General features: G+C 47.9%; 1 protein-coding gene across 13 annotated transcripts in view; it reads right to left on the reverse strand.

Annotated features, from left to right (window-relative positions):
• The window catches only part of LOC130535812 (neuronal cell adhesion molecule-like), a 46,764-nt gene that overhangs the window by 20,928 nt on the left and 6,538 nt on the right, over window positions 1–19,298 (reverse strand). For all 13 annotated transcript variants that reach the window (XM_057051115.1, XM_057051114.1, XM_057051118.1 and 10 more), the window contains exon 2: window positions 5,848–5,925. The gene's annotated coding sequence lies outside the window, so the exon portion shown is untranslated. The remainder of the gene's footprint in view (window positions 1–5,847; window positions 5,926–19,298) is intronic.

Consider the following 19,298-nt stretch of genomic DNA (forward strand, 5'->3'; position numbering starts at 1 on the left):
TTGTCATCTCACGAGTAACCTTGGAGAGAAACTGTATGCTTGACATCTGCTCTGGCCTTTAAAAAGCCCAAACCTCCCGTGAGCCCCACAAAAAGGGGCCGTGATTAGAGTCTCGGTTTGCCGCCACGTCCACACAGGACGGCTCTAGCAGCAGGTGAAGGGTCTCTCTGGATGAAGCCAATATGCACAGTTTACTTTCAGCTTAGAGGTGCAATGAAAAAAAAAAAAAAAAAAAAGCCGGTGTGAAAGGGATGGGAGGAAACGGTGGACGGGGGTAACAAAAGGAAGAACATAATTGCTCCCAGTCTACTGTTAAAGCAGCCGGGGGCTTTCTGGAAAAGCGCGACTGTATAATAAACACTTTCTGGTCGAATTTAAATAGTGCTGATCAGTACAGGAAGCCAGGCAGGCAGCGATGGGTCATTTAGACGTGGGTGTGTATTGTGCGCTACCATTCACGCCAGCGAAATCTGCCGACAATGCCGGATAACAGAGTGTGAATGCTGACCGCGCGCTGGAACAATCTCTTCCCACCGCGTTTGTCAACAGAACGTGTAACTTGCCAGCAAGTCTTGCGGGGGGACAATCTTGCCTGTCCCGGGGCCTCGCCGGCACCGATAATCAGGCTGAACGCGGCGTGCTGGATTTCATCTGCGGTGTGGCGGGGGATTAGCAGAGAATTGCTTTATGATGGTATTAAATTTGAAGAAAATCTCAGACAATCTAAGCAAGTAAAGCGGCCCCGGAAGGCCAAATTACTGTGGAGCAGCGCTAATTTCAGCTGGAACTAGAATAAATAAGAGGATTAAACAGTTCCATCACACATGCAGACTTACAGGACGTGTTCATAGTCCCAGGGACGACGGAGTTTAGCATGTTAGCATCCAGGAATCAACAATAACGTAAATTTAAACCCTGAAAACATTCCCACAATGCCGGAGCGGCGGTGAGAAAATCTCCAGCAGGTGGACAAAGGGAGCAAAGTTCGGTGTTATTGAAAACCACCTCCGCATTCACGGCGCCCCACAATAGACCCCATCCACTTCAACCCACCTGTGTCTGTGAAAGGTTGCCACAGAGGAGGGTTCCTCAGCCTCTCCCCGCATCCAAAGTTCCCACTTCACAATCGAGGTAGCAACCCAGCGCCAGGGAACTCAATCAAAGAGGGGGTCTTAGAGGGCCCCCATTGTCTCTGGAAGCTTCCCCACACCACAGCCGCTCTATATGTAACACTGTAAGAGGAGTTGCTCATTACTGCCTTCCCCGCTCCCACTTTGTCCCTTTTGTGTGGCTGACAGAAGAATCCAGTTGCCCAGCAGGGCCAGTAAAGGAGAGTCCAGTTGCATTGAAAGGAGTTGGGGGGGGGAAGAAGATCGAATTTTCAAGACTGAGTTCTTCCAACACACCTGTGCAGATGACGCAGGGGTTAATAATTAACCGGAGGGATCCGGAATGTGCAGTCACATCAGATGTCGTGTGACGGTTCCTCCTGGGTGGGTGTTTAAAATCTGCCATTCACACCACAAGCTTGAATATTGACTGACAGACACACCACAGCAGCGTGTGTGTGTGAACGTCAGAGCAATCCATTATCACATAAAGGAAGCTCTATGTAGCGCCCCCCCCAGCCTCTCTTACTCTTTTTCTCAGCCCCTCCTCAGCTCCTTTCAGATACAGCAGGTGAATACAAATCATTTCCCCTCCGCTGCTCTCTAAAGGGACTCACCATCCAATTTCAGACACACGGGACACAAACAATGGCCCTTTCAAAGTGTGAGAAAATCAAATCGTGGCCTTTCTGACTGAAAAGACACAATCAGGAGTTAACCCTTCCTAAATGCTGCGGGAAAAAGCGGTTTTCTTTTAATTATTTTGGAAGATGCCGCAAATTGGAGGTCAGCAGAGGATCGCTAGCGAGCTGCGTCAGAACTCACTGACGTCGACCTGTGGTTGCAGAAAGGTGGCTTCAAATGAAGGAAATGTTTGCCCGCTGCATTAATGCGCAGCACCAACTTTGCATCCGCCTCACTTATAGCGACTTGAGCAATGGGCGGTCAGGTTTTCATATGCTAAACTCAACAAACAACTCCGGGAAAGCCGACGATTCATCAAAGCTAGCGCTGACTGGAGCCCTTTGACTGCAGAGGAATTTTTTTTATTTCAAAGCTTCAGACATGCTAAGACTTGGCTGGGATGAGCTAATTAAGATGGCAGGCTGATATCTGCTGCCAAAACAGGATAAATAATGGAAAATATAATAGGAGAGAGTGATAACATCTTTAAGTAAAGAGAAGTAACTGGGTCATCTCCTTCTATGGGAAGTGCCTGCCTTTGTCAAATTTTTTAAAAACAATTGGGAAGATGAAAGGATTTAAAGGGAAAGTCCCGGTTGAGAGGGGCTGATGGTGGCAGTTGGCGCTCCACCGAGACGCAGCGTGTTTCCATCGGCCTCGTGGGTCCCGATGACTGAAATGTTAGCCAATCTGTATTAATGATGCTCATAAAGGACTTGGCTTCCTAATAAAGGAAGACTCTTTATCAGCTGGGAAGTTCAGCAGAGACCCGACGCGGGGAAACTCCCCCGAGGATCGGAGCAGAAAAGGAGTCGCCCGGCGACGAAGCCGAGAAATTTCCCCCGTTTCATCCGTGATCCGGAGTATTGCTCCGTGATTCACTGCTCGGAGAGGCTTAATAAATAAATAAATGCGGCTCCCGAACGCCTCTGACGGAGATTCCGGAGGAAACGCTGCCTCCGTTTAACACCACCAACATTCCCGCCAACGGCCTCTGCACCCTGTCAGCGTTTGATGTGCGTGGTGATGGCTGGAGCAGCATTTTTGGAGTGTTTCTCAGCGCAGGTAAAGCACAGGGTCGAGCTCCACAGCTGGAGAGCGGAGGCGTGACTGGTGGGGTTCCAGCACGCTCGTGAGCCCGAGGCCAAACCTGACAGGAGATACGAATTACCGCCATTACCGAAAGTGGTCCGGCGTCTCTGCCGGGACTGAACCGCCCTCTGATGGCCGCGTGTAGAGGATATTATAAAGAATATTTAATAGGCAAAGGATTTTCACTTTTAAAAAACAACCCGGAGAGACAGTTTGGGAATGATAAATATTCATAGAAAGAAACTGGATGTAGTAAAAATCTATAGCAAAGCTGGTGTTTAGCTCACACGTATCCTCATCCCTTCGCTCTATTTCAGCAGATACGCAGACAGATTTACCGCTGGAGAGGGCTGAGATGCAGGTGCGTGTGGGGTTACATCTAAATTTGGCCATTTGTATTCCAGCACGACGCCCGGGGAGCAGACGGTTTATATTGATGAGCAGATAGACTTGGCCTTGGTCCACAACCAACAGCTAACACGCACATTAATCATTCGGACAGATCCCAGCAGCTTCTGATAGTCAACTCTCTCTGCCCGAAGCTTTGGGAATATCCTTGGAATCAGCCCGTGAAGAGAGAGAAAGAACTTGATAGTACTTCACTTTGTTTAGCTGATTTAAACTGTCCAAACCCGAGAGGCGTGGGAACGTACGCTAAGCTAGCCCGCAACCTGTTCAGCTGCACATTTCAACTTGGTGGCACCTCACAAAGCATGGTGAGGTGCTGCTTCACATACTGACAGTAGCTGTGGAGACACTACAAAATGGATTAAATGGACTGGTTCCACATCTAGCAATACATTACCAAAACATTGAACGTATGCATGCAGAAAGAATGCTAAAGGTGTCTTGGCTGTAAGGTAAAATTGTATTTACACTGAACTGTGGCATGAACTCAAAGTACAAAGTGGGGAACAAATTTTGTACTATCTGTTTTAAAAAGCCCGGATTCAACAGCTGATGACCCACACCCCATATGGAAGCTTTACTATGAATCCAGAACCAGCAGAGGCATAGAGAGCAACACTTTCAAGAAGGAGGTGAATGAAAGGCGGAGGGACCCGCGGAGAAGAAACAAATAAATAAATGCAGATGCAGAGACGGATATAGAACAGCCTCGCTCACCGGGTCTTCCTGGCAGGCAGGTTCTGAGGATTGCTCTGCAACCTTGGTGAGAAGAAGCCCCCGAGGAGGAGGCTCCAACGAGCTCCTTCAGATCTCTCAGCCTCCTTCGCTCCTTTGCTTTTTCCCGTCTTTGTATCCATCTGTTTGTTTATTCATGTCCTTTATGACACTTCAGCTGCGTCTCTATGCTGCCCGTTCTCTACTTATAATACTGACTCGCTCTCCCTTACACACACACACACACACACACACACACACACACACACACACTCAAACCAATCATTCGCTTTAACACTTCCTTCTCACACACTCTTAAAATGTTCAGACACAGCGGTGTTGACACAAAGAACCATGGGAGAATTGTCAGCCTTGCATTGAAGATACACCTAAGAAATATCTTGGTGCGTTCATCTGAAACAGTGCATGCTGGGAGCAGCCCAGGAGCCCTCCGTGAGTGTGTGTGGCTCCCTCTGTACTTCCGCAGCGTGTCTTGATTGCACCGCAGCGGCTGTATAATATCACGGCTGTCAACCCACAAAGCCGCCGCTTTAACTCACAGAAGATGACACTTTGCTTACACTGGAATTTATGGAAAAGGTCAGGGCGCACTCCATTTAAAGCTAACTGGCCAAAGCAGATTAAAGCAGTCACGAAGAATTAGGAGCCGTTCCGCTGGTGTTCTGGGTCTGACGTGAGGTTTTCTGTTATTCCCGATTGCCGCCACAAGGGGCGCTGCAGTGCATCTGTTGAGCGTTTTAATTATTTCTTTTGATATATTTGTGAGAAGATGAATAGTAATAAACACAAACAAAGGAATCTTGGCTATTCCTTGGTAGAAAAATAAAAATAAGTCCATAAATGTCTGAGTCGAACCCCATTTGACATGATTAAAATAACATAGTAAGGTCATTAAGTCATTGGTTTTGGACTTTCTGAATGTTTGCAAGTAGTGTAAATAACAAAAACATAAGGAGTCAATCTAAGGAAACTAAATGATGTAATGTAGTCAATAATAGACCAGCTCTGAAGGCTTTCCATCCCACCGCACACAGTGTCAGAGTAAACAGGCAAAAACAAGGACGCCACACTCCCGCACATCCATGTGAAAGGCAGCACCATGGACGTAAACAGAAACCTCCGTAGCCTTCCATAGAAGCGCTGGGAGCTCAATGCTGTCGCTCACAGTGGACGCTTCACGCCTGACTGTGTGCATTCAGACTGCGGCTCCTGCGTGTGGCCCTCTCTGCCATGAAAAGTGTGAGCTCAGCTTCTTTGGCCTGCAGTGCACCTTCTGCTTCTGCTGCAGCGAGAGGAAAAATGAAAGGAATAATGAAATCCAGGGAGGGAGGCAGCGAGACAGAGCCCGCCGAGAACTGGACATCCCTCCTCATAAGGGATGAGTCGAATGTTGGCAGGGGTCGTCTTCACGGTGCCGCCTCGGTGGTTTTTTTACACCTGCTCGGACACAAATTGTTGCTAGCTTGACACCGCCGCGCATCGCACAGGCAGTTGGATGCGTTCTCTGCCAAGCCCTGCTCCCAATACGGAGGCCGACACAAAAACACACTTTGCCTGTGGATAAATGCCAATCAAGCGAGGGCCGACCTTTGCTTCACAGCTCGGAATAAAAGAGCGGACACGACGGCTCGGATCGATCGGGGCAAGAGCCACGGTGACGGAAAGGTCAGGTGCTCGTTTTCGGAGCATGTTAGTAGACCGTTAGCATACCTTCGCAGTCCGGCAGCGCCATATATGAGGGCATTTGGACCGGCGACAGTGGCCAGGCATGTGCGTGGGTTCAAATCCAGTGGGAGAAGAGAAAATGGTTCCAACTCACCGGAAACACTGAAGCACCCTCTGTCCTCCTCCAAGGAAAGTCGTCTGCTCCTTTTAATCCCGACACGTTTTCTTTGACCTGGCCAGATGGAAACAGAGGACAATTACAAGAAGATTCCACAGAAATAGAAAAGCACTTGAAAACAGATTTAAAACATCGCAACTTCGACAGACGGAGAATCCGGGGGCTTAGAGCCCAGACAGAGCCGTCTCTTCCCCTCTGATCTTGTTTCAGTTCCCTTCCTCTCCCATTATCTCCAGTCACGCTCATCCTCTCCTCTTCTGTCCTCTTCTGTCTCCCAGTGTTTAATAATGTCTTCATTTTGCCTTCCTCACCTCTCCTGTCTGTTCTTTTGCTTCTTGACTCAGCAAAACCAACTTTTCTTACACTAATTGAAGGGGTATTCCCAGGGGCGAGGAGGGAACAGCGCCACATTCTTACCTCGCTGACGATTCCTTCTATCCTGCTACATTTTAAGACAGATTTATCTGACCAACACCAAGACAAGAACCTTCTTTTTTCATCAGCCTCTATTGTCTCACCTCCTGGTTCTCAGTGGGACCAGGACACGACCACAAAAAGGACCTCGTAATTGATGCGGAGTTCTCCAGAACAGGCCAGGCTCAAACATCCTGTCCAAACCTTTCCTGTTTACATCATCATCTCCATTTTCTTCCTATGCAGACCTTCATCACATTAATCCAGGCCCCATTCCAGAGTCCAGTTTATTTACAACAGAGCCTTATCGACTCGATCCGCCGCTCCACGTAAGATTTTTAGAGCCCTTTTTTGTTTCTCCCATTGTTTTCCAACAGAAAACCGACAGTGGCGAGATCGATATCACATTACTGCTCACCAAATCTTCTATTCATCTGTCATCAACATCATCTTCCTCCACAATCACAGGCACAGTCTCGCCATTTCACTTCACTGCATTTTTCCATGTAGCAACAGCCGCGTGTTGACATGTACACAAGAGGCAAAGTGACCTTTCCGCGTCCCGTTTGAAGGGGCCGATTGATGGTCCCATCCAAAGCACCCTCCCACGTGACATCACACAAATGCCGCCCCACCTCTGCCTCGCATCAGAAGAGGGCTCAGGCCAGCTCAGCTGCCATGGTGACGGGAATATGGAAGGTGACCTGAAAACAGCTTATAGACCAGACACCCCCACGGGAAAAGGTCACAGAACAAGAGCCACCTCACCTCAGGAGCAGGCGGTGCAAAACATCACTTTTCTTCATCATTTTGGCTTTTTGTCGCCCACATTTCTGCCAATTTCGACCCAAACTCCTCCAAACGTATGAACCCGGGATGGCTATTTTTGTCAACTTGGTTTTAAAAAAGGCGCAGTTTGTTCTAAAAGCGCATCTATTCGCATAATACGATTCAACACTGTCGGTATGTTGATGATGCTTTATTAAATTCCCCACAGTTGAGGTCGATTCTGCTTAAAGGTTTTACAAATACATTAAAGTTGACATTGACATTCGTCCAAGACTGGACAGGATGGCTGGAGATGATTTTTCTATAATGAGAGATCCAAGCCATGTGTGTGTGTGTGTGTGTGTGTGTCTTCAGGGTGAAGTAAAGGTTCAGCACCAGTACAGCAGCCAGTGAGGCTACTTGTCGACTCCCGCTTAATGAGCGCTCAGGCGATGCTGCTCTGTCGAGGCACCATTATCGCCAAAGAGGTGTGAAATAATTAGAGCCGGGACGCACTCTTCCTCTCCTGTGATGAGTTTACATTAAGGAGCGCACCTCGCTGGGATGGAGAGGGGCTCTGGAGCCATTGCGGCAAACGGAAGCTGTGGCACGGCGGAGTAACGAGCAGTAGAAAACGTGCAAATGAAAATAATAAATCCTCCGTTATTGCCAGAGGAAACGTGTCACCACAGAGGCTGAAATAACTACCCTTTAAAAATGAACTCCCTCACTTGTTAATACCTTAAAACATAAACCGGATTTGCTGCTGTAACCTGGAACTGATATCCCGTCGATGGTGCAGTTCCTGATTGTTAAAATGGAGAAATTGCTCTAATCTCATAACTGTACAGCAGCAGAATCGACCTCCATCAGCTGCCGAACCTTCAACACAACAGGTGAGCAGATGGAGTGAGATAAATCAGAGAGAGAGCGTCACCTTTAATCCCCCGTCAGTAAAAGCAGATCCCCTCAGTACGGGCTTCCATCCTTCCGGAACGCTTCCCAGTCCTCATAATCCCAGAGTCTGTGTATTCCTCAGCGTGTGTGCTCTGACTGAGTGACGGCGAGGAAAGAGGAGATGAATCCCTCTCAAAACTGGGCGCCCGCCCCTCCGACATAACCGCGACCCCTCCTCCTGTCCTCCCTGGTGCCTCCCCTGGCCCTCCCATGCCTCTCACAGTGGGATTAAACGACCTTTTGTCTCTCCACAATGGAGGTTAAACATTTCCTGGTATCACATGAACATAGCAGAATCTGCAAAGTTACGAGGTGCGATAAAAACACACACACACACACATATGCGGATATTACATATTCAACAATTGATTTGTTTTGTGTCAGCGTGAGGATCTGGCCCAACAACCGGACAATATAAATGCATGTTTAAATAAAACATTCAGCACAGAATCCACCAGAGCGGTTCTGGTGGAGCCGCTGCAGCGCGGTTGTGCTCCAGTGGGTGGAGGGAAGGGTAAAAAAAAAACCCAGCAAAGCTGAGTGAATAAAAGAGAGTAAAGAGAAGCCTTGAGGCAGATTGGGAGGACTTCCTTTCCCATAGAGTGAGGAACCAGAGAAAGTGCTCACCTACTCAACAGATGTCCCCGTGCAATCTAATCTGGTTGACTCGGCGAAAGGCTTCTTATTTATTGCCCACTCCTCGGCGGCATTACTGCAGCCCATTTGAGGAAAGAATAGATGTGGGAAAGGCTCTTTTGACGTCTGTTAGCTATGGTTGCGCAGGACAACAATGGCAGGAGCTATCCTTTTGAAAGAGTCACTATTCTCTGGGTGCAGCCCTAAATAATGCCGCTCCCGCTACAAAAGCACACAAATGTAACATAATCTGCCTCAAAGCACATTGTCCATCAGACTAAACAATGATTTTAGAATGCAGCGTGGTAAACGAGCTGGCAAGCAAACTTCCGCCCTTGTTTTGCAGCAGTAAACTATAAGTGCTTTGCTGTTGCTTTAACATTACACAGGCGGTGCAGTAGATCGCAAATATATTGGCACTGTTTACCCTCAATACCTCAGGTGCCTGCCCCCAAACAGCAGCTGCATCTAGGGGGACTATTCATGTGGTCTGATCGAAAGCCCCGTATTGGATTTATGCACAATATCAACACAAACAACTGCTACATCAGCTTTATTCACAGTATTGGACTCGGAGAACAGTTGGCCAATCAGATGTTGTGTACTCAACTCTGGAGATGCTACCATGCTAGTTGGATGATGGTTTGACGTTGTATCAACAGTGAAATAGTATCTAGAAGTTGTCCGATACTTGCAAATCCAGTTTGAACTACACAAAATAAGGTTGTGTCAGCCGTCCATCAGTCTGGACGTGGTGCCACATAACGATACACCCAGTTCAAACCTGAACAGATGGAGATGTGAGTTGAAGGATGGGACGTTCTTCCTTTTCTTTGTTGTTACCACAGCAACAGATGCTGATATATGTGTTACATATACGACCTCCATCCATCTGTCAGAGACTTGCAGCCATTTCAGCATGAACTTAACTCCATGTTTCTTCGTTAATGCAGGTAGATTTGAGCAGCTCTTAATAAAGAGACATTAGCTGATAAACTAAGTCCTCACGCTGGGCCTTCGCAGCGTCCGACCCCACGGCGTGAGGAGCTATTTATTAAAAAATTCATCATAAATGAAAGCCTTCAGAGGAGCAGACAACCTTCAGAACAGTGATGGATCGCAGAGAGGTGTATGGATTATGGTATGAACTGAGTGAAAGGGCCATATTTCAGTGAATGAGGGGCGTGACTGACCAAGTCTAATGGGCATTATTTCTGCACATTGACTCTGTTGAGCGAGGACACTGGGGCCGTCCCCACCAGCCCTTTGCTGCTTCAGCCCCACACTGGGGCAGGCCCGCTGCCCGGCCCGCTCTTTGTCAACACACCAATAAAAAAAAACAATATTTCAATGGCAAATGCATATTTCAGTGGCAACTTTTGGCAGAACAAAGGTCACGCTGCGGTCTAGACAGTCCTGAGAACACTTTCGTGTGTGCATGTGTGTGTTTATGTGGGTGTGGGTGTGGGTGTGTGTGTGTACATTTGTCAATCGGTGGGTGTCCGTGGAGAGGATTCTTTTATGGAGTTCCCCATTCAGAGATGTGAATGGGAGTGAAATATGATTGGCTGAAAGAGAGAATACGGGGCTGGGTTCACGAGACTGTCGAGGCAGGACGGGGGAACACTTGTAAAACACTTCAGCCTGGAAGATTTAGTGCTCACACTCTTATTTTTCAAGCTTGTTGGATTCACTTCCCCGCGGAATCATGAAGAGATGTCGGAAAAATGATGAAAAACACTTTGGAAGTCCCTTAAATTGGTTCCCCCGCTGATTTAAGGCTTGTTAAACAGGACAACATTAATGATGGGATGAGTTTCACATTTCACCAGAGACAATTGGGTGAAAAACAAAGCGTCCGAGGTCTTAAGGGAATTTACATGAATTACAGCAAGAGGCCCATAGAGACGGTCGCGACCTCTGGTCGGCTTTTTGAAACTGAACAAGACCCCCGATCCCACCTATAAACACACACACACACACACACACACACACACACACACACACACACACACACACACACACAGATGCACACACCCTCAAGTCGGTGAAGAACACTGGTTTCCATGGTGCCATGAGGCTCACCGACAGAGCTGGAGTGTTAACACGCTCGCGGACAAACAGAGAAGATGATGGAGGGGGAGAAGAAAAAGACAGGAGGGAGAGAGAGGCAGAGACAGAGAGAGAGAGCATTAAAATAAACAAAGGAGGTGTGGAATAAATTAGATTTACCACACACAGGGGCAGCAGACCATCCCGGAGGTTAAGGACCTGTGGTGCCTCCTATAGTGTTTCATTCTCACTGAAAAATCCGAACATACACAATTCGCAGCACACAACAGTCCAAGATTAAAGGAGCCACCGCAGCACTTTCCCTTTACTGAGGGTCTGTATCTCACATGTTATTCCGGTTTCCAGATGCTGGGAACTGAAGCGGCGTGGCTGATGTTTTTGGACAGTTAGGGAAAAGAAAAAAGGGAACATTTATGACTCACATCAAGACACGCAGACATGCGTCTTAGGCCAATTATCCTGTAATAAACCTAATGTGAGTATTTTCTAACTACTGATGCTACAAAAAAATAGATTGTTCCCATTTGAAGTAAAAATAAAGCAGAATTCAACTTAAAGACGCATTGAATTACTGTTTCTCTCCAAATGAAGCCAGAGCGCTTCCTCCAGTTGCTATTGTTAGCTCGCCCTGCACGAGCCAATGACTTTGAGAGTTTCTGCCAGTAACAGTGTGTGGCAATGTGACGACCATTCATGTGGTAATGAAGCGGGGGGAAGCCCGGCAGCCTGGATCCATACAGTTTAGATACGAGGCGACTGCCTCTGACTGCAACGGGGACGTGAGGAGAACCGGATGAGATCCAAGAAATTCCTCCAACTGAGGAAAGCAGGTCCACCTCCTGTATGGGCTCCATACTGGGAGAAGTAAGAAGATCATCTATGGTCCAATGAGTGGCCTGTGTGTGTGTGAGAGAGCCACAGATGCTCACACACACACACACACACATGCTCTCTCAGTGTGTACATGTGTGCTCATGCCTACATCCGTATGTGTCCACAGAAGGTGCAGGCGTTCCTGCTCCTCCTTCGCTTCCCCCCAGCTGGAGTAATTTCCATCCTCCGTCTGTGTGAGAGGGTGCGATCGATGCTACGGGGGCCATGTCGACCCGGCTGTTCATTACCGTTGGCAGCACACCACACAAACAACCTGCCCCGCCGAGCCGCCGCACACCAGCGCCGCGGAAGGCGGGTGGACGGGGGGGCGCCCGCGAGAGGAGAGCCGTCCCACCCTCGCGGGTGATTTACATTTGTTTCCGTCAGAGGATGCTAACAGCAGCGGATGGAGACGGACGTCCTCTGGGTGGCAGCAGGGGGGGGGATTTATCTTCTGCCCTCCTTTTTCAACACCTCACCCATGCTGTGTGTCCAGCTCTCACGCCACCTGTCGCCGCCATCTCCTCCCGAGACACACTCGTCTATTTTTTGGGCTTCAGAGTCTATTTTTAGTCTTCAGTGCTCTGGTGTAACTGATAAATGACCCAGTCCATTTGGCATATTTTACCCATCAGCTTTTCTGAACCATCATAACGGCTCCATTAATCCACTCTGTCCCATTATGACCAGTATATTTAGCCTCTGTCCCATTATAGCAGCCCCATTTAACTTTGTCTTCAAATATAACCAGTGCATTTAGCCTCTTTCCCCCACTATTAATCCTCTCTGTCCCAGTATAACCAGTCCTTTAAACCTGTGTCCCACATTATCGGTCCATTTACAACAACAAAAAGCAGAAACTAAGCCTTACAGAAACTAAAAGCCAGCATGAGCGCCATCCTCCTTCCTGACTGCATCAAAATGTCCACTGAATGAGCAGAAGAGTTCAGATAACAGAAGAAAAATTCACATTCTGATCAATACGGAAGCCCAGAGACAAACAAGAGAAATCTTTTATCACAAAAATAAGATATTCTACAAAAAAAACTTTGATCGATGTGAAACGAGCAGCTGGCAGAGGGGGGGTGGGGGGGGGTGGGTCCATGGCGAAGCAGCGAGGTGTTCTGAGGGGTTTAATCAGACGGTACACACCCACACACACACACACACACACACACACCTGCAGGCTCTGAGATCAAGCCCAGATGGAGGAAGACAGAACAAGATCAAAATAGTAGAAAGAGAGCGTAGCCGATGCCAAAGGCAAACACAAATTAGACAAGGAGACCTAAATCCACACAAATTCCACACACACAAAATGCTGCTGTGCAAACAGAATACATTTTAAAACACTCTTCATTCAACCTGTCAGGCTGACAAACAGTGTTTTACATTCATACCAGGGAAAATGGAGACCAATTGTGATTTCTACCCTAATGTAGCCGCCAGCTCCGTTAGCCTAGCCTAAAGCTGGCAGCAGTTAAAAGTGCCCGACCGTAAATGCATCAGGACCCCTGACGCTCAGACCGCCAAGACCCCGAAGAAATGTAATACCAATACTTTAATAGAAATATTTCAGAACTTTTCAGGCTTTTACCACGGGCCAGTGAAGGCAGACCACGTGCCCCCCCCCCCCCCCAGACTGCCTGCTCTGTGATGCAGGTGACAGCGCAGGGACAAAGGGATGATATCACAGGTCAATTCCTGCAGCGGAATGGCTGCACAATAACAGCTCGAGTGTGGCGCATTGTGAAGTTTGGGACGGCGAGAGGAGCCGAGAGAGACGGAGACGGGGGGGGACAAACTGCACTGCTAGACTGGGACTGGAGGACACAGCGAGGGAAGAGTGAGACAGTGTGTGTGTGTGTGTGTGTGTGTGTGTGTGTGTGGCACTTGGCCTTCAGTCTGTGGGTGAGAAAGACTGCAATTTGTGCTGCCTTTTAATTGCAGCACGCACACACACACACGCACACACACACACACACACACACACACACACACACACACAGGCGGGCAGGGCAAACAGCACACGTCACACCTGCCACCAGGCAGATTGGATTTACACTGCATCAATAATTCAGCATATTTCCACATGCACACACTCGACACTAAACTCACCAAACCGGCCGTCTTTGAAGACGAATTCGGAAGGCGGCACGACCTGCCGGAGGACATGGACGCCAGCAGAGGAGCAGGAAACATCAGCGCTTAAAGGAGCTGAAACTGTTGCTTTACAGCACAAATGCACTGAAATATTACAACAACGGCGTCACTCCCAGCCGAGAAGGACAGTTTTTTCTTTTCCAGTTTCCCAGAAAACATCTGTTTGTTCTCACAGACAAGTAGGGACAAGTAGGTCTCGGCATCAGATCTCACTCTACGGTCGTCCCAAGGGCTCGGATTTTCTCCGTGATTGTGGGATTACTGGTTGAATTTCACATTAAACTGCTGTGGTAGTCGGGGAGCTGTGAATTTTCGACAAAACCCTCATTCAAACGGCACATATGGGAGCGGAATAATCAACATTTAAAGCCAACATCACTGACAGAAAGTCTACTTGGAGAATATGAATGAAAAAGAATTAACGGGCATAAATAAGGTGACGGTGGTTCTAAACAGACTCTTGCAAGATGGACCAATTTCAGCCCGACACGCACTTGAAACTAATTATATAACTAATTTGGTGGTGAGCAGGACACAACCATCCATTCACATCCAATCGTGGCACAACTGGCTGCTGAATTCACAACAACACCTAATGGATTCTGAACCTCCCATTTAAACCTGCTCAACTTTGGTATTTACAGTGGGAAAAGCTCCTGTATTGATCAAACAGACCATTAGCGCTCTGAAACGGGTCTTTATTGGAAGCACTTGAAGTGGATTCCTTTAAAACGTTTTTAGCAAATGGATCCCTCGCTCTGTCGGCACGGGATAGTGCACTTGCAGTGCACGGCACTAAGTTTTGCAGCTCGTGAAAGTAATCGGCAACGCAAACATAAACAATAAAGCCGGCCGCCGAGGCTACAATGTGGCTATTATCACACCAAGAGAGTTTAGTTACTCCAAGTGGATCCTGAAGAGCAAAGTTTGAATCTGTTCTGATAATTTATTCACTTGGATGTCAAGCACGGGAGGGGGCAGGAATTTCGAGGAGTGTGTAACAATCGGGCTTTTCTTTCCCCAAATCTGCATAATTATTGAGGTTAATTCAACTCGGAGCCGGGGTGCCATTGTCTTTGAATGTGGCCGCTGCTGCTTAAATGAATAAATTAGTCGAAAAATGAAGCTGACAGACGAGCACGGTCCCAATAAAAGAAAACTGGCTCCAACAATACGAAGACGATGCGAGAAAAGGACATTAAATTGGTTTGCTGGAGATGTTTAAGAGCGACGGATCAGATTTCTGGTGTTTTTTCACTCAGCTCCAAACCAATATGTCTTTGTTTCCCCCTGCTTCCTTCATCCCTGCAACAAGATGACGTGACTCCCTCGTACTCTTGGGGGAGAAGATACGACAAAATAGGGCAGATGCAGAAATAACAGCAGAGCAAAATGAGGAAACTGAAAGATCTTTTTTTTTTGCCAGTCATAAAACAGCCAGAATGAATCTGCTAGGAGTTGAGTTCATTTTTAACTATATCGACAATAAAGATAATGACTGAAATGCACATTTTGTACATTATGGTCAACAACCGTGCTAATTGCTAACTTACATATATTTACATTATTACTGCACTTCATATATTTACAATCATAATCACTTTGCTATGCTATGTTAGCAAGCTAATGCTTTCTAATTATGGACAAGTAAATGAAGCATAAATTACTCAGTTGTGTGCGATTTAGACCGAATGTGGATGAAACGAAAGGCTGCAACATCTTCAACATTCCAAACCATCATGGATCAACATAGAATTTACCTCAGCACACAAATCAATTTCATAGTTTACAAGATATAAAGTGACAAACAAATATTGAAATACTTTCAACGTAAGCTTTGGATTCCAAGTGCAGCACAAGTGTCTGAGTCACGCTGCTGCCGAGCCAAATCAGATTCCCCGTTCCACACACCTGTGGTGACATCCTGAAGCTGGTGTTAATGTAATCAACCGGACCCTGTCTGGGCTTTTGTCCGCGCGGTGCTTCTCTTACGTCTCCGAGCACTCCACACAACAGATCTGCGTCCTTGACTTGACTGATGACCAGCTGGAGAACTGGAAACTCTGGAGAAATCAGAGACTCTTCATCAGGGAGGATAAACCCCGTTGAGAGGCTCTGGAGGCCAAGTGGACTTTGGCTTGAGGGGAGCCCTGAGTGCTGTCCGTCTCCAGCAAGACCTTGTAAGGCCCGACTCCCGTCTGGGGATGAGGAGGAGCCGGACTTTGAAGGGCGGCTGACCCACCAGCGTCTGGTCTGGCCCTTCAAGGTCTCTCCCTCTCTGCTTGAGTGCTCAATTAGACGTAAGCAGAGAGTAAGAGCCTGACTGACAGAACACCTGCAGGTCAACAGGAGCGCTGGCTGATTCAAGTCGAGCTGGTTTCACTTTCTCCTTCTGGAGTTGTGGAGTTTGGAAAGAGCCACGTCCTCCTGCACAGGTTCCCTGCCAGCTTCTGCTGCAACTCCATATACTCTATATATTTTTAAAAATAACGCTGTTGCACCTCAATCCAGTGCAGAAACTTCCCTCATATTTAAACTTTCCAGTTGTTAGCGCTGACAAGCTCGTGTGAAATCGCAGTAATCTCTGTGTTCTGCCGAAAGAATGGCCTGGATCAGCACTTTACTGTGCATTTCCGCTCCCTATACACTGATCACAATGACATTTAGAGCTGCCCGCTCCTTTTCCTTCAGTACACACTCATTATGGAGTGGCAAGTCAAAAAGCCCCACGCGGTGGTAGGCAACCAGATCCCGGCGAGCCTTTCACATGGTAAACAGTTTCAGATGGGTCCGGCATTGTCCTGCTATAATAAAGCATCTGCTTTATGGCATGGAAAAAATGCATTGTCACTGCGCGGCGCTGAAAGAGCCATTGAGGGACGGCCAGGGCTTCTCTCTGCTGCCCGGGCTTTGACCGTGACACAAGCCGGTGGGTGGTGGGCGAGCGACCTGCATACAACTGTGGCGCGGAGGTTGAGAAGGATGAGGGGGGGGAAACAAAAGAGGCCAGGAAATGAAACGAGGGTGCGTGAGACGAGCGGCAAGTGGCGGAAATATGTTGTGGTTCGGCCAAATGTGGGTCCAGAAGACTGAGCGACTCGCTCCGCAGCACCAGCGGAGCTAAAAAGGTCTCCAGTGGGGCTGTTCAGCAGGTGCAGCTGGTCCAAATGCTGCAGAGAGCTCTGGAGCTCAGCCAGGTAGGAAAGAGACACCGTGCCCCCCTCCTATTCTCCATTAAACATTTAAAGCAGCACTCTCAACATCACAGACACGATGCCGCGCCTACGAGCGCAGCGGCAAACCGCCCATCAAAATTCAGGTTCTATTGTTTCAAAGTTTTTAATGAGTGATTATCAGTTCAGTCAGGCTCCTTCTGCCATATTTATTCATCTTCTGTTAACCTCTGCTGCTGCTAATTAGGGTTACAGGCCTGCTGGAGGATGTCCCAGGGTGCACGGTTTGCCAGCGCACCGCAAGGCAGGCACACACACACACACACACACACACACACACACACACACACACACACACACACACACACACACACACACTCTGGGCACCAAGAGCCACTCTGGTTTGGACACCAGCATGGACACATCTGCAAACCAGTGAGGCCAAATCTGGCGAATATCCAAAGAAAAAACCCAAACAATGAAACTTTCGACCACATCATTCCTCAGATTCTGCCGGTTTCGGCCTTACAAAACAGCGACATGTCGAGGTTGCCCCCGTGTCAGATTCCCAGAGGCCCGGCGGCCGATGATGAAAGCGCTCTGGCATGCCATTGCTCAGTGTTATGTAAAAGAGCCACTTTTATACCTTTTTAGTCTGTCTAATGTGAAAAAGGGGGCATAGTGTCAATCAAACTGAAGTGCGATGATGAGCTGTCCGGGGTGGCTTCTCTATGGTGTCCTACTCCTTTAAACTACCAGTTCTCACAATTCAAAGCCACACCGATAAAGAAGATTTCACAAGATTTTTATATCTTATTTCCAAGGCCAGTCTTCATCTTTAGGAAGGAATTCATTCAAGGAGCCCTGAAGGTCACGGCTCCTCCACTTTCACTCAAAAGTCAGATCCAAAGATCCATTTCAGCTGAATAAATCACATCTTTGGTAAAGGCAGGAGCCTGAAAACAGTTCAGTGCACGTAGTATCAAATCACGAAGAACATTTTCAGCTGTAACGCCAAAAAAAAGAGGCTCTTATAAACAAGCCCTTGAGAACAACAACCTGTCAAGCATCTACGCAAAAAAAAGCCTTTCTCCAACAAATGTCACGCACGGGGAGTCTTATTCTCACAGAAAGGAGTGAGCGATACCTTTTGGGCGGGCAGGGACGAGGGGGAGGACAGGTCCTCAGGCCTCCAGCAGGTGCTTTGTCTCCAGGGTCAAAAGGAAAAGCGCCATATTTCAGGCTGCATCCTGGTGAGGTGAAGACCCTGTCCTGGTCACCGGGTCATCCCTGTCTCTCATCCCCATCTGACCTCACCACCACCGCTCAGCTCTTCCTCCCCTAATCACCTGATAAATGGGGGCTCTTCCTGCTGGGAGCCACAGTCTGACTCTTTGGAGGGCCGATAAAAAGCGAAGGCCCCCGTGAACGTGTAAATTAACTCGGCGGACACAAAAACAACCAGTGAAAAGCCAACACTAAAACTCAGAGGCTCCACTCAGGGTACGTCCTGAAGGAGGAGCAGCAGATACTTTGCGGGGGTTTATTTATTCTGAGCAGGCAGATTTGTGGAGGAGGGGGAGGATGTTGATTCAGGCCATGTTTTCCCTTCTCTAATCTGTCATTTCCAACCAAACTGACACATTTCTAATGTGACTCAAGGGATCCTGAGCCACAGAACTGTGCAGGGGAATCGGGGTTTGGTTTTTTTTTGGTCGCTATCTTCCCCAAACACGCTGAGCATAAAGTAAAGGCCTTTTTTCCTGGTGAATCGCAGCCTGTTTTTGGACTCAACCCGCCTGGCTCCCACGATGACTAACGGACGCGTTCGGGAAACTGCCGAGACACGAGCCTCCTCAGCTTCGCCGAAGGGTTTAGTTTGCAACAGTTTCATCACCAACCCCTCCCCTCTACTCGGTGCTAGTTTCAGATTATGGGAGTCGAGTTATCGCCGTCTCCCAGGGTTGGGTTTTGGGTGCAGGGCCAGGGTAATCCGGGGGAGTTTGACTTGGAACGCCTTAAGCTTAATTAGATTTTTTTTCCTCCGCCGACGACTGTGGAGAATCCAATTGGTTAGACCTCCACGTAGGCCCCCGATCCTTGTTCTTTTCTATTGATGCACTGTGGCCCTTATTTTAAGTTGGGGAAGGTGGATACTCATTTGTCTCAAGCTTGCCTTTGCTAAAAAAAAAGAAAGAATTAAAGTGGATTTGAAATGGCTGCACCTCCATGTTTCTACTATGCCATGCATTTACTGTTCTATAGAGGTAAATAACATTAACACTGAGAGGGTTCCAATTTGGAACAGCAGTTAACCTCTAATAAAGTGGCAATACTACAGCAGCAGATTAACACTAAAATAGAAGTTAC

Source organism: Takifugu flavidus, chromosome 13, assembly GCF_003711565.1.
Source record: "Takifugu flavidus isolate HTHZ2018 chromosome 13, ASM371156v2, whole genome shotgun sequence".
In the NCBI taxonomy this organism is placed as follows: Eukaryota; Metazoa; Chordata; class Actinopteri; order Tetraodontiformes; family Tetraodontidae; genus Takifugu; species Takifugu flavidus.